At 41.0% G+C, this 12,923-nt stretch overlaps 2 pseudogenes; one reads left to right on the plus strand and one right to left on the minus strand.

Annotated features, from left to right (window-relative positions):
• Window positions 1–826: 826 nt before the first annotated feature.
• Window positions 827–1,271, minus strand: LOC142433349 (small ribosomal subunit protein uS13-like; annotated as a pseudogene).
• Window positions 1,272–5,143: 3,872 nt separating this feature from the next.
• LOC142433350 (large ribosomal subunit protein uL11 pseudogene) lies at window positions 5,144–5,639 on the plus strand (annotated as a pseudogene).
• The last annotated feature ends 7,284 nt before the right edge of the window (window positions 5,640–12,923 follow it).

Consider the following 12,923-nt stretch of genomic DNA (forward strand, 5'->3'; position numbering starts at 1 on the left):
TTTGTTTCAAGAAATTTCTAAATTGCATTCTTTATTTCTTCAGTTACTCGGAAGTTTTAAAGTACAACATTGTTCAGGTTCCATATAATTGACTTTTAGGTCAATTGTCATGTACTTGATATCTAATTTTATAGCATTGTGATCTGAAAAAATGTTTTGTAATATCTTAATGTTTAAAGTATATTGATGCCTGCTTTGCGGTCTAGTGTATGATCTGTTCTGGAGTATTCTATGAGCACTGGGAATGATGCATATTATGCTCTTTTTATGTATTCTTACTTCTTCTATATCTTTATGGATTTTCTTTCTTCTTTATCTGTTATGGTCATAAGTGATATATTAACATTTCCTGGTATTATTGTATTATAGTCTTTCCTCTCTTCAGTTACGTAAGATTAATGTATTTTGAGGTTTTTCTTTGCATACGTAGATGTTTATTTTGTTATGTCTACTTGTCCAATTTCAACTCCCATGAGTATACAATGGCCTTCTTTGTCTCTCTTGATAGTTTTTACTTTGATATCCATTTTTTTCAAAAATTAATATTACTTCTGCTTTCTTTTGACTACCATTAGTTTGATATTTTTTATATTTTGTTTTTTAGTCTGTTTTTGTCCTTATAGCTGAGATGTGTTTTCTATAAGCAGCATATTAATAGCTCAAGTTTTCTCATCCATTCTAGCAATTTTTGTCTCTTAACTAGTAGATCTTATACATTTACATACGATGTTATTATCGATGGGTATGTTTTTAATGCTATCACTTTGTTATATATGTTTCCTTTTTTATGCATAAACTATTCACTAATAGACAAGTTTGATAGGCTTTAGTTCTTCTTAGACAGTCCACGGGTTCGACCACGGCGGCCAGTGGTCTTGGTGTGCTGACCTTGATGTCAAAATCTCAGAAGTGGCACAGCCCTCTGTGGGCCCCCATCTTTCTCAGTTGCTCCAGATGTTCAAAGACCCTGTTGTCCAGACGGTTGGCCAGGACAGTTGCCATCTTTCTCATCTTTCTGTCTATTCAAGAACCAGTCTGGAATCTTGTATGGCAGTGGATTCTGCAGGATGGTGGTCACCCCCTCAACCTTGTCTTTGGTGAGCTCCCCTGCTCTCTTGGTGAGGTCAATGTCTGATTTCCTCAACACGAGCATATCTTCGCCCCACACACTTCATGGCAGTGAAGGCAAAGGCTATTTTCTGCCGCCCATCTATGTTAGTCTTGAGCACTTACAAAATGTGCTGGAAGTTCGCAGGGATTACTAGAGACATGGCGGTAGCAGTGGCGTTGATGTGTAGACCTCCGGTGAAAGAGCATTTTGGTATATTTTTATGGTATTCATTTCATTGCTCATCATGATTTTCCGTGCTGATTTCCATTTTCTTAGGGATTTTCTGTTCAATTTTTTCCTGTTTTTACCTTACTGTTTAAGAGAATTTTATGATTTTCCCTTTTTATTTTGTTGAAGTTATAGAATTTTATTTGAGATCAGTTTGCTTTTAATTACTTTCTTTCCAAATTTAAGGCGGTTTCTGGTCTTTTGTTAACTACTCAGTATCTTCTCCATTCGACTAATATCTGCTATGTTTCTTCTCTTACTGTATTGTAAGTACCGTATTACAGTATTGCAAGGTGAGGCCTGCCCCTGGCACATCATCACGGGCCCGGTAAGTGCAATTTTACAGCAATAATAATGAAGATCATAGTAGAGTCATAGGGAGAATGAGAGATAAAAGAGATAGAAATAAAGGAGTCAGACACATTTTATGGGAGCATTGCACAACTGAGGCTCAATGGTGATTCACGTGGACAGAGAGAGATTTAATGCTAACCAAGGCTTTTATATTCTCTGGGGAGATGTAAGACCCCTAATTACAGGTGAAGACATACGTCACAGGAAAGGGTTGTGCTATAGGTAATACAATAATGGGAGGGGGTAACCTGGGGTTATCCACCCAATAGGACGATGAGGGATTGGGGTATACATGTGGCAAGATGGGTGGATCCTAGATTCAGGATGGCAGCCTACCTTGGATGTCACTAAGATGGTTTCACCTGTTCCCTGGCACAACTGATGGAGACCATAATCAGTAGGGTGTGAACTCCACCTACAGGAACCAAATCAATGACTGCAAACCTTTAGGGAGAAGTAATCCTTTGTCCTTAACATCAGGGAGCTGGGTCTACCTTAGTCTGGTGACTGAATGCCTCCAGGGAAGCTGTCTGTAAGCATCTGACCTCCCCCCATATGCTAGCCAAAAGCCCCTAATGCTTTCCATGTCTTTGGGGGAAACAAAGCTGGGGAAAAGTCTCTTTATAATCCCACACCATATTGTTGTCTTTATTGCAGAATGTTACCTGAGCTTCCCTATGTTGAATTGTACCATTTTGTTTCACTCTGTGTGTTACTTATGGAGGATGATTTCTTAAAAATTACATCATATATGTTGATCTTAGGATGCTGTATATTGTTGATTCTCTGTTCAAAGAACCAATGTCAGTGTTTTTTGTAAGGTTGGCCTGTTCTCACAAAATCCTTCTCCTCAGCTGATTTTCTGGAGCACTGGGGAGAGGGGCATCTCTGCAGATGTCACTTCAAGATAGCCAAGAATTTGAGGCTTCTTTTGGTTTCTCTACACTGAATTCCTTCCTCTGATGTGACCAGGCTGTTACTAGCAGGGGTTTCTATTCTTCTGGGGAGGTTAGAACTCAGGTTCCTGAATCTTCTTCAATTTCAATTAATTAATTTTTAAATGTTCTTTTGTGGGGCTCATACAACTCATCACAATCCATCCATCCATTGTGTCAAGCACATTTGTTGCCATGATCATTCTCAAAACATTACCTTTCTGCTAGAGCCCTTGTTATCAGCTTCTCATTTTCCCCATCCCTCCCCACACCTTCTTCCCTTATGAACCCTTGATAATTTATAAATTATTATTATTTTATCACTGTCTGACATCTCCCTTAACACACTTTTTCTGTTTTCCATCCAACAGGGATGAGGTTATATGTAGATCCTTGTAATCAGTTCCCCCTTTCCACCCCACCCTCCCTCCACCTTCCCGCTATTGCTACTTTCACGACTGGTCCTGAAGGGACCATCTGTCCTGGATTCCCTATGTTTCCAGTTCCTATCTAGTCCAGTATACATCCTCTGGTCTAACAAGATTTGTAAGGTAGAATTGGGATCTTGATAGTGGTGGAAGGAAGCATTTAAGAACTAGAGGAAAATTGTATGTTTCATCATTGCAACACTGCACCCTCACTGGCTCATTTCCTCCTTGCTACCCTCCAGTAAAGGGATATGCAGTTACCTCCAGATGGGTCTTGGTTCCCCAATCTGCACTCCCCCTCATTCACAATGATTTCATTTTTTGTTCTTTGATGCCTGATACCTGATCCCTTAGAAACCTTGTGATCACACAAGCTGGTGTGCTACTTCCACGTGGCCTTTGTTGCTTCTGTGCTAGGTGGCCACTTGTTTACCTTCAAGTCTTTAAGAGCCCAGATGCTATATCTTTTGATACCTGGGCCCCATCAGCTTTCTTCACCACATTTGCTTATGTAACCAATTGTCTTCAGCGATCGTATAGGGAAGGTGAGCACCCAATGGTATGATTTCTTGTTCTTTGATGTCTGATGCCTGATCACTTCAACACCTCATGATCACACAGGCTGCTGGTGTGCTTCTTCCATGTGGGCTTTGTTGCCTCTGAGCTAGGTGGCTGCTTGTTTATCTTTAAGTCTTGAAGAACTTAGATGCTATATCTTTTGATAGCCAGGCCCCATCATCTTTCTTCACCACATTTGCTTATGCATCCGCTTAGTCTTCAGCGACCTCTTCTTCACTTTTAAACAAGCCTTGTTTGAAGAGGATTTTGTAGAGCTTCAGGCCAGTGGCTATGTTTTTCCTCAGCTGCTTCCTTGCACTTTTTGAAGGCTCCTTCAATGAAAATTGACTGAGTTTTTCTATGAGACTATTGCCTAGGCCTTCAAACACAGAAAACCGACCTTGGAAGATATTTAGTTAGGTCTGAGGAGTATCTGTGGTTGTGTCTTCAGTGAATTTATGAGGAGCTTCAAAAATTATATAGAAAATGATTTAATACAGAATGTAAAATTTCCTTTTGCTTTTTGAAAACTCTTTGTGATAGTTTTTTCTTTAAATTGGCATAGCAACCTCACGGACAACAGAACACAGCGCTGCTCAGTAGTCCACCATCTTCACAGTATGTCTGCACTGGATGACTCTTGCTCATTGAGGGACTTCCTGTTTTTTTTCTGAACCTTTACTCTTTCAATCATGATGTCCTTCTTCGGGGATTTGTCCCTCCTGATAAGACATCCAAAATACACGAGAAGACTTCTTGACACTTTCATTTCTAAGGCGAATCCCTGCCCTAGTTCTTTCTCTATCTTTCCCTGCCCTATTTCTTTCGAGACAGAGTTGCTCGTTCGTCCGGCTGTCTTTGGTATATTTAATATACTTTGCTACCAGCTAGTGGTGTAGGGTTACACGTTAGGGTGCAATTTGCATGGTCAATAGTTCGAAACCACCAACATCCCCTCAGGAGAAAGACTGTGCTTCCTACTTCCATCAAAGTGTCACAGTCTCTTTAGTGTTTCTGAGGGTGTACATTTTACGGAAGCAAATCAACTCACCGTTCTTCCAATGAGTAGTTATTGGATTGAACTGAGGTTCAACAGCTCATGCTGGTAACCCACTACACCACCAGGGTTGTCTTAAATGAGATAAAAGGTAGAGAAAACAATAGAGCAGCCAGACAGCCTAATTTTACAACACTGGGTGTGAGCTATCCACTGGGGTTTGGAAAAGCTGGGACATATCGAAGAATCTGGAGGTGCATGCACATTTTTAGGGTTTTTCTCATGTTCAGGACAAATATGAGAAGGCTGTGATCTCTTACATCTGCCTGACTTTGGTGCTGTGCACTAGCAAGAGATGAGGATTAAGGGAATGCTGGAAACTGCTTGGATTAATGTTGAAGGCACACTCCACCAAATACAAGAGCCCTTAGAAAAAAGGTGGAGCTTTCAGCGGTAGGATCAGAGGAGAGTTCAATGCACCTTTCTTCAGTCGCTCTGCATCTGGGTTTGTCTGACACCAGCCGCCTCCGTTATGCTTCTCAAGTTTGACCCCCATGAGACCAAAGTCGTGTACTTGAAATAAATAGGTGGGGAAGTCAGTGCCACATCTGCACTGGCCCCCAAGATCAGGCTCTTTGGTTTGTCTCCATAAAAGGTTGGTGATGGCATTGTTAAGGCAACCAGTGACTAGAAGGGGTGAAGGATTACTGTGAAACTGATCATTCAGAATAGACCGGCCCAGATGGAAGTGGTGAATTCTGCCTCTGCTCTGATCATCAAAGTCCCCAATGAACCACCCGGGGACAGAAAGAAGCAGCAAAACATTAAGCACTGTGGGAACATCTTCTGTTGAGATTGTCAGCATCGCCTGTCAGATGAGACACTGATGTTTGGCCTGAGAACTCTCTCAAAGTGTTAACGAAATCCTAGGGTATGCCTAGTTTGTGGGCTGCAATGTTGGTCGCAGACACCCTCAAAATATCATAGATAGCATCAATATTGGTGCTGTGGAATTCCCTGCAGGTTAAGAACTACCAAATAAAACAATAAATAATCATTCAATTTCCCAAAATAAAAATAATTGGAGACATATTTGTCCAGTTATTTAATGATTATTTTATGTAATCATTACTGAATTAAGCTAACTAGGAGAAACTTTAGTAGACATACTTGACATTACAAAATTCATTCAGAAATGCCAGTAAGCAAACAACATACGCTGAAATACAAAAGAGCAGCAACCAAAGCTGGAAAATTGAGAGAAACTAATTTCCAAATGTTACAATCCAACTCTCAACAAAATATTATAAGATATACAACGAAACAAAGGTATGATCCCTTGTCAGGAAAATAAGCAATCACTTAAGTTGCACTTAAAGAAATGCAAACAGTGTACTTCCTAGGCAAAAACTTCAAAATAGTCTTTGTTTTACAGGAATAAAGTTCAAAAATAATATCTAATTAATTTAAAAAGGGAGAAGCATCCGAATGGGTGTTTGTTTCAACAAATGGAGACTATGCAAAAATAGAAATTATAAAAAGGAATCAAATGGAAATAAAAAAGTCCCTAGAGTTGTTTAATAGCATATTTGAACATAAAGAACAAAATATATTACAAATAGATTTGTCAAAATTATTCATGCTTAAGGACAGAGATCACTATCATGATCCTTTTCTACCTTACAAATCTGGCTAGTCCAGATGATGCACACTGGTGCAGATAGGAACTGGAAAACAGGGAATCCCGGGTGGACGATCCTTCAGGACCAGTGGTATGGGTTGCAATACTGGGAGGGTGGAGGGAGGAAGAGTTGGAGGTGGGAACCGATTAGATGGATCTACATATACCCTCCTCCCTGGGGGGCGGACAACAGATAAATGGGTGAAGGGAGACGTCAGGCAGGGAAAGGTATGACAAAATAATAATTTATAAATTATCAAAGGTTCCTAAGGGAGGGGGAAGTGGGGAGGGACGGAAAAATTGAGGAGCTGAGGCCAGGGCTTAGGTGGAAAGCAAATGATGAGGGCAATGAATGTACAAATGTGCTTTACACGATTGATATATGTATGGATTGTGATAAGAGTTGAATGAGCCCCCAATTAAACGATTAAAACATAACATCTGTTCCACATACGAAACTGTGATGGCCAGAAGATAGTGGAGTGGCATTCAAAATGATCAAAGACAGAAAGTGTAACCAGTATTCCATATCTGGAAAAGCAGATTCCTACAAAATGAAAAGAAAATTAAGATATTTCCAGATAAAGAAAACCTAACAGTCCATCGCTAGGATCTCTGCTTGAAAAAAACTGGTCTAAAGAAAATAAAATAATAGCAAATAGAATCTATATGAAGAAAAGAATATAAGCAAAGGGCTTAACAGCTTCACTGATGGCTATTTGTCAATTTCAAATTAAAGCAACTCTATATAGAGTTTCCAAGGCCTTTAAAGTATATATGGGACCAGAAAGATGTTTCTCACATGTACCAGTTGCTGGGTTTAACCACAACAAACAGACAGACAAGTCGTTGATTTTGCACACTACAAATGAGCAAATTGAAAATGAAACTAAGAGCACAGTTCACTTATGATAACACAAAACAATAAGATCATTTGGAATTTAACCAATTAAGTTTAACACTTTCTAAAGTAAATCAAAGATGACATGAATAAATGGAATGATATTCCAAATTCATAAATTGTAAGATTTAATATTGGTAAGATGACAATAGTTCTCCAAATAGTTCCCGAAATAGATCCACAGATTCAAGACAATCTCTTTAAAAAGTTCAACTGCAGTGTTCTTTTTGTTTGTTTTATTTTTGCATTTTCTTTTTTAAAAAACATTTTATTAGAGACTCATACAACTCTTATCACAATCCATACATACACATGCATCAATTGTATAAAGCACATCTATGCATTCTTTGCCCTAGTCATTTTCTTTTTTTTTCTGTTCTTTTTTTACATTTTATTAGGGACTCATACAACTCTTATCACAATGCATACATATACATATCAATTGTATAAAGCACATCCGCATATTCCCAGCCCCATGCATTCTCAAAACATTTGCTCTCCACTTAAGCCCTTTGCATTAGGTCCACTTTTTTTACCCTCCTTCCCCGCTCCCCCTTCCTTCATGAACCCTTGATAATTTATACATTGTTATATTGTCATTTCTTGCCTATCCGGAGTCTCCCTTGCCCCTCTTCTCTGCTGTCCATCTCCCAGGTAGGAGGTTACATGTGGATCCTTGTAATCAGTTTCCCCTTTCCAACCCACTCACCCTCCACTCTCCCAGCATCACTCCTCACAGGCTTGGTATTATCCACCCTGGATTCCCTGTGCCTCCAGCCCCCATATGCACCAGTGTACAAGCTCTGCCCTATCCAGTCTTACAAGGTAGAATTCGGATCATGGTAGTTGGGAGATGAAGCACCCAGGATCTGGGGGAAAGCTGTGTTCTTCAACGGTACTACCTCGCACCTTGACTGACCCTTCTCCTCTCCTAAACCCCTCTGTGAGGGTATCTCCAGTGGCCGACACTTGGGGCTTGGGTCTCCACTCTGCACTTCCCCCTTCATTCAATATGGTATATATATATGTATGTATATTACATACACACACACACACATATATATATATCCTTTTTTTGCATGATACCTTATACCTGGTCCATTTGGCACCTTGTGATCGCACTGGCTGGTGTGCTTCTTCCATGTGGGCTTTATTGCTTCTGAGCTAGATGGCTGCTTGTTCACCTTGAAGCCTTTAAGACCCCAGACGCTATCTCTTTTGATAGCCGGGCACCATCAGCTTTCTTCACCACATTTGCTTATGCACCTGTTTTTTATTCAGCGATCGTATCATGGAGGTGTGCATCCAATGATATGATTTTTTGTTCTTTGATGCCTGATAACTGATCCCTTCGCTACCACTCGATCACACAGGCTGGTGTGTTCTTCCATGTGGGCTTTGTTGCTTCTGAGATAGATGGCCGCTTGTTTATCTTCAAGCCTTTAAGATCCCAGTCACTATCTCTTTTGATAGCCGGGCTACATCAGCTTTTTTCACCACATTTACTTGTTCACCCACTTTGGCTTCTGTAGTTGTGTTGGGAGAGTGAGCATTATAGAGTGCAAATTTAATAAAAGAAAGTATTCATGCATCGAGGGAGTGCTTGAGTAGAGGCCCAAGGTCCTACCGCCACCCTCATACTTAACCTATAAATATAGACTCATAGATCTATTTCCTCATCCTCATATATATATTTGCATGTACATGTCTTTGTCTAGACCTCCATAAATGCTCCTTGACTCCTTGCTCTTTTCTCCATCTCCCTTGACTTTCCTCCTGCCTTACTCCCATGCTCCATCCCCACCTGGGCTACAGCTATACGTCTTCTCTACGCAACCTTACCCTTGATCATTTCCCCACCAGGCCTGCCACTCCACCCTCTCTACCATTTTGGGTCCCATGTTGTTCCCTTGTCCCTGTGTTTTTTAACACCATTTCCTTAACCCCCAAACCTCCCCCCACCCCAACTCCCCCCCGGAACTGTCGGTCCCATTGTTTTTCCTCCAGATAGTTCATCCAGCCTGTCCTATTCAGACAGACCTGTGGAGACACTAACATGCACGAAAGCAAGACAGAGGTAAACAAAGCAACAGTATACAACCAGACAACCATACAACAAAAACAAACCAGACAAAGAACAAAACAAAACACTTCACGAAAGAAAAACTTGTAGTTAGTTCAAGGATCGTTTGTTGGCCCTTAGGAGTGTTTTCCAGTCCAGTCTGTTGGGCTACCACGCCCTGGCCCCAACGTCTACTTTCAGCATTCCCTGGGGACCTTGCCACTCCATTCCATTGCTGTTCCGCTGCACTCCCCCAGTGCTTTGCCTAGGTGTGCTGGGATCAGGTCAGGTGCAATTCCCACACTGTGTCTCCGTTGCTGTCCCCTGTATCGCCCTTAGTCACTGAGGGGCATCATTTCTCATAGTGGGGCAGCCATGCTGTTCTCTCTGTGGACTGGCTGCTCTACTCAGGAACATCATTCTCCCGGCCTGGTGGGCCAGGCTGCGTTCCACTCTCTCCTCCTGCCCCTTCATCTGCTCCCATGTGCTCTGATCAGATATATCCATCTCCCGGAGCTGCAGAGTCAATGTCATCCTTTGGAACAAATTCCTTTCGGGGGACGGGCAGGAATCCACTTCATTTATGGTGCTGGGGTCAGCCGCCCAGACCTCTCCACTGGTTCCGTACTCCACGCTAGAATATTGCATTCACACCTTGCGGCACTGGGTTGAAGTCTGGTCCCACTTTCCCTGTGGAGATATAAACAATGCCCTCCCATTGGGTGGATTAGTGCCCCATGCCCCCACTCCCCTTTTCTTCCTTATATTCATCCTTGTATTTTCCTTCCCGCCCCCCTCATCCATCATTGTCTACCACGTTCATCCCTGGTTTTGGTCTGGTCTCTGCCATACTACACAGTCTTCACCCCAAAAATGTTTGTATACTGTAGCTTTTTCCCCTATTCCAATTTTGGTTTTTTTTTTTTTTAATACTTACCTCAGCGGGCTCATGTTGTACTTGTCCTTTTGTGCCTGACTTTCTTTACTTAGCATGATTTCCTCCAGTTCTTTCCATGCCACTATGTTCCTCATATGTTCATCACTGCTTTTTAGTGATGCTTAGCACTCCATTGTATGTATATACCACAGCTTTTTAATCCAATCGTCAGTTGATGGAAATTTGGGTTGCTTCCAGCTCCTTGCAATTGTGAACTGTGAATTGTGCCGTAATGAACATTGGAGCACAGATGTCTGGCCTTGGTTTGTTTCTTGCCTCTTCTGGGTATATGCCCAGTAGGGGGATTGCTGGGTCATATGGTCACTCTATTTCCATCTGTTTTAGGTATCGCCAGATCGATTTCCATAGTGACTGTATGTACTTACAGGCCCACCAGCAGTGGATGAGAGTTCCTGTCTCCCCACAGCCCCTCCAACACTTGTTGCTTTCTGATTTTTTGAATTGGGCTACCTTTGAGGGTGTCAGGTGGTACCTCATTGTTGTTTTAATTTGCATTTCTCTTTTGGCTAAAGATCAGGAACATTTTCTCATATGTTTGTTGGCCATTCGGATTTCTGTCCCAGTGAAATTTCTGTTGAAGTCATTTGCCCACCTTTCAAGTGGGCTATTGGTTTTTTTTTTTCTTTTTGGAAGCTAGCAGAGTATTGTAGATTTTAGTAATAAGGCCTTTGTCTGATGTGTGATTGCTAAAGATGTTTTCCGAGTTTGTGGACTCTCTAATTACTCTCTTGGTGAATTCTTTAGATGTACACAGTGTTTTATCTTCAGTATATCCCATTTGTCAATTTGTGCCTCCTCTGTGTTTGTGTCCTTCTCTATTTCTGATAGCCTGTGTATTCCCTGCGCCAAAGTCCTCAAGTTGGTCCCAATTCCCTCATTGATGGCCCTAATAGTTTGGGGTTTAACTTCAAGGCCTGTGATCCACCTTGAGTTTATTCTTGTGCATGGAGTGAGATGAGGGTCTTGCTTCTTTTTTCTGCATGTTGATATCCATTTTTTCCAGCACCACTTTTTAAAGAGGGCATCAGCTTCCCATTTGATATTTTTGGGGCCCTTACCAAAGATTAGCTGTGTGTATGCTAATGCTTTTATTTCTGGGTTTTCAGTTCTTTTCCCTTGGTCTCAGTACCTGTCATTGTACCAATACCATGCAGTTTTGAGAACTGTGGCTGCACAGTATGTGCCAGAGTCAGGTAAAGCAAGCCCTCCCACGGTGTCCTTCTTCTTAAGACATTCTCTGCTAATTCTGGGCTTCTTCCCTCTCCATATGAAGTTGGTAATCAGTTTTTCCATTTCTTTGAAGAATGATGACGGTAATTGTATCTGGATGGCATTAAACTTATATAGTACTTTTGGCATAACTGACATCTTAACTATATTAAGTCTACCAATCCAAGAGCATGGGATATTCTTCCATTTATTGAGGTTGCTCTTGGTTTCTTGTAATAGTGCTCTATAGTTTTCCTTACACAGATCTTTTGTTTTTTTCAGCCAGGTGTATCCCTAGATATTTCCATTTGTGTTTGGCTATTGTGAAGGGTACCACCTTTTTGATCTCTTCTTCTGTGGCCTTATCTGATGTGTATAACAGTCCGATGGACTTCTGTTTGTTGATCTTTTATCCTGCCACTCTGTCAAACTCTTCTATTGCTTCCAGTACTCCCCTTGTGGAACTTTTGGGATTTTCCATATATAAAATCATATTATCTGCAAGTAATGATAGTTTCACCTCTTCCTTCCTCAGACGAATACCTTTGATGTCACTTCTTTGCCTTATGCTGTTAGCTAAAACATCTAGCACGATATTAAATAGGAGTGGGGACAAGGGGCATCCTTGTCTGGTCCCCTTTTTCCGTGGGATTGTGTTAGTCTTTTCTCCATTGATTACCACTTTGGCTGTTAGTTTTTCATATATAGCTTGTATTGTCTTGAGGAACTTTCCTTCCATTCCTATCTTCGCTAGGGTCTTAAACAGAAATTGGTGTTGGATGTTGTCGAATGCTTTTTCTGTGTCTATTGATATTATCATGTGATTCTTATACTTTTTCATGTCAATGTGATGAATAATACTAATGGTCTTTCGTATGTTGAACCATCCCTGCATCCCTGGTATGAATCCCACTTGCTCATGGTGAATTATTTGTTTTATATACTTTTGTATCCTGTTGTCTAGCATTTTGTTAAGGATTTTTGCATCAATGTTCATTAGGGATTTTGGTCGGTAGTTCTTGATTATTGTGGGATCATGCCCGGTTTGGATATCAGAGTTATACCCGCTTCATAGAAGGAGTTCGGGAGTTTGCCATCTTTTTCTATGTTCTCAAAAAGTTTGTGTAGGATTGGTATTAGTTCTTCCCCGAATGCTTGGTAGAATTCTTCAGTGTAGTCATCTGGTGCAGGGGATATTTCTGTTGGTAATCCCTTGATAACCTTTTCTATTTCTTTTATTGCTTTGGGTCTGTTGAGATTCTTGATGTCCACCGAAGATAGTCTAGGGAGGGATTGTTTTTCCAGGAATCTGTCCATGTCTTCCAAATTGTTGAATTCATTGTGTACATTCCTTCATAGTACTGTGTAACTATCTTTTGATTTCACTAGGGTCTGTTGTAATGACCCCTCTTTCATCCCTTATTCTTGCTATTGAGATTTGTTCCCTCCTTTCTTTGGTTAGGTTTGCCAATGGTCTATCAATCCTATTTATCCTTTCAAA

This window comes from Tenrec ecaudatus, chromosome X (assembly GCF_050624435.1).
Source record: "Tenrec ecaudatus isolate mTenEca1 chromosome X, mTenEca1.hap1, whole genome shotgun sequence".
NCBI classification, from domain to species: Eukaryota; Metazoa; Chordata; class Mammalia; order Afrosoricida; family Tenrecidae; genus Tenrec; species Tenrec ecaudatus.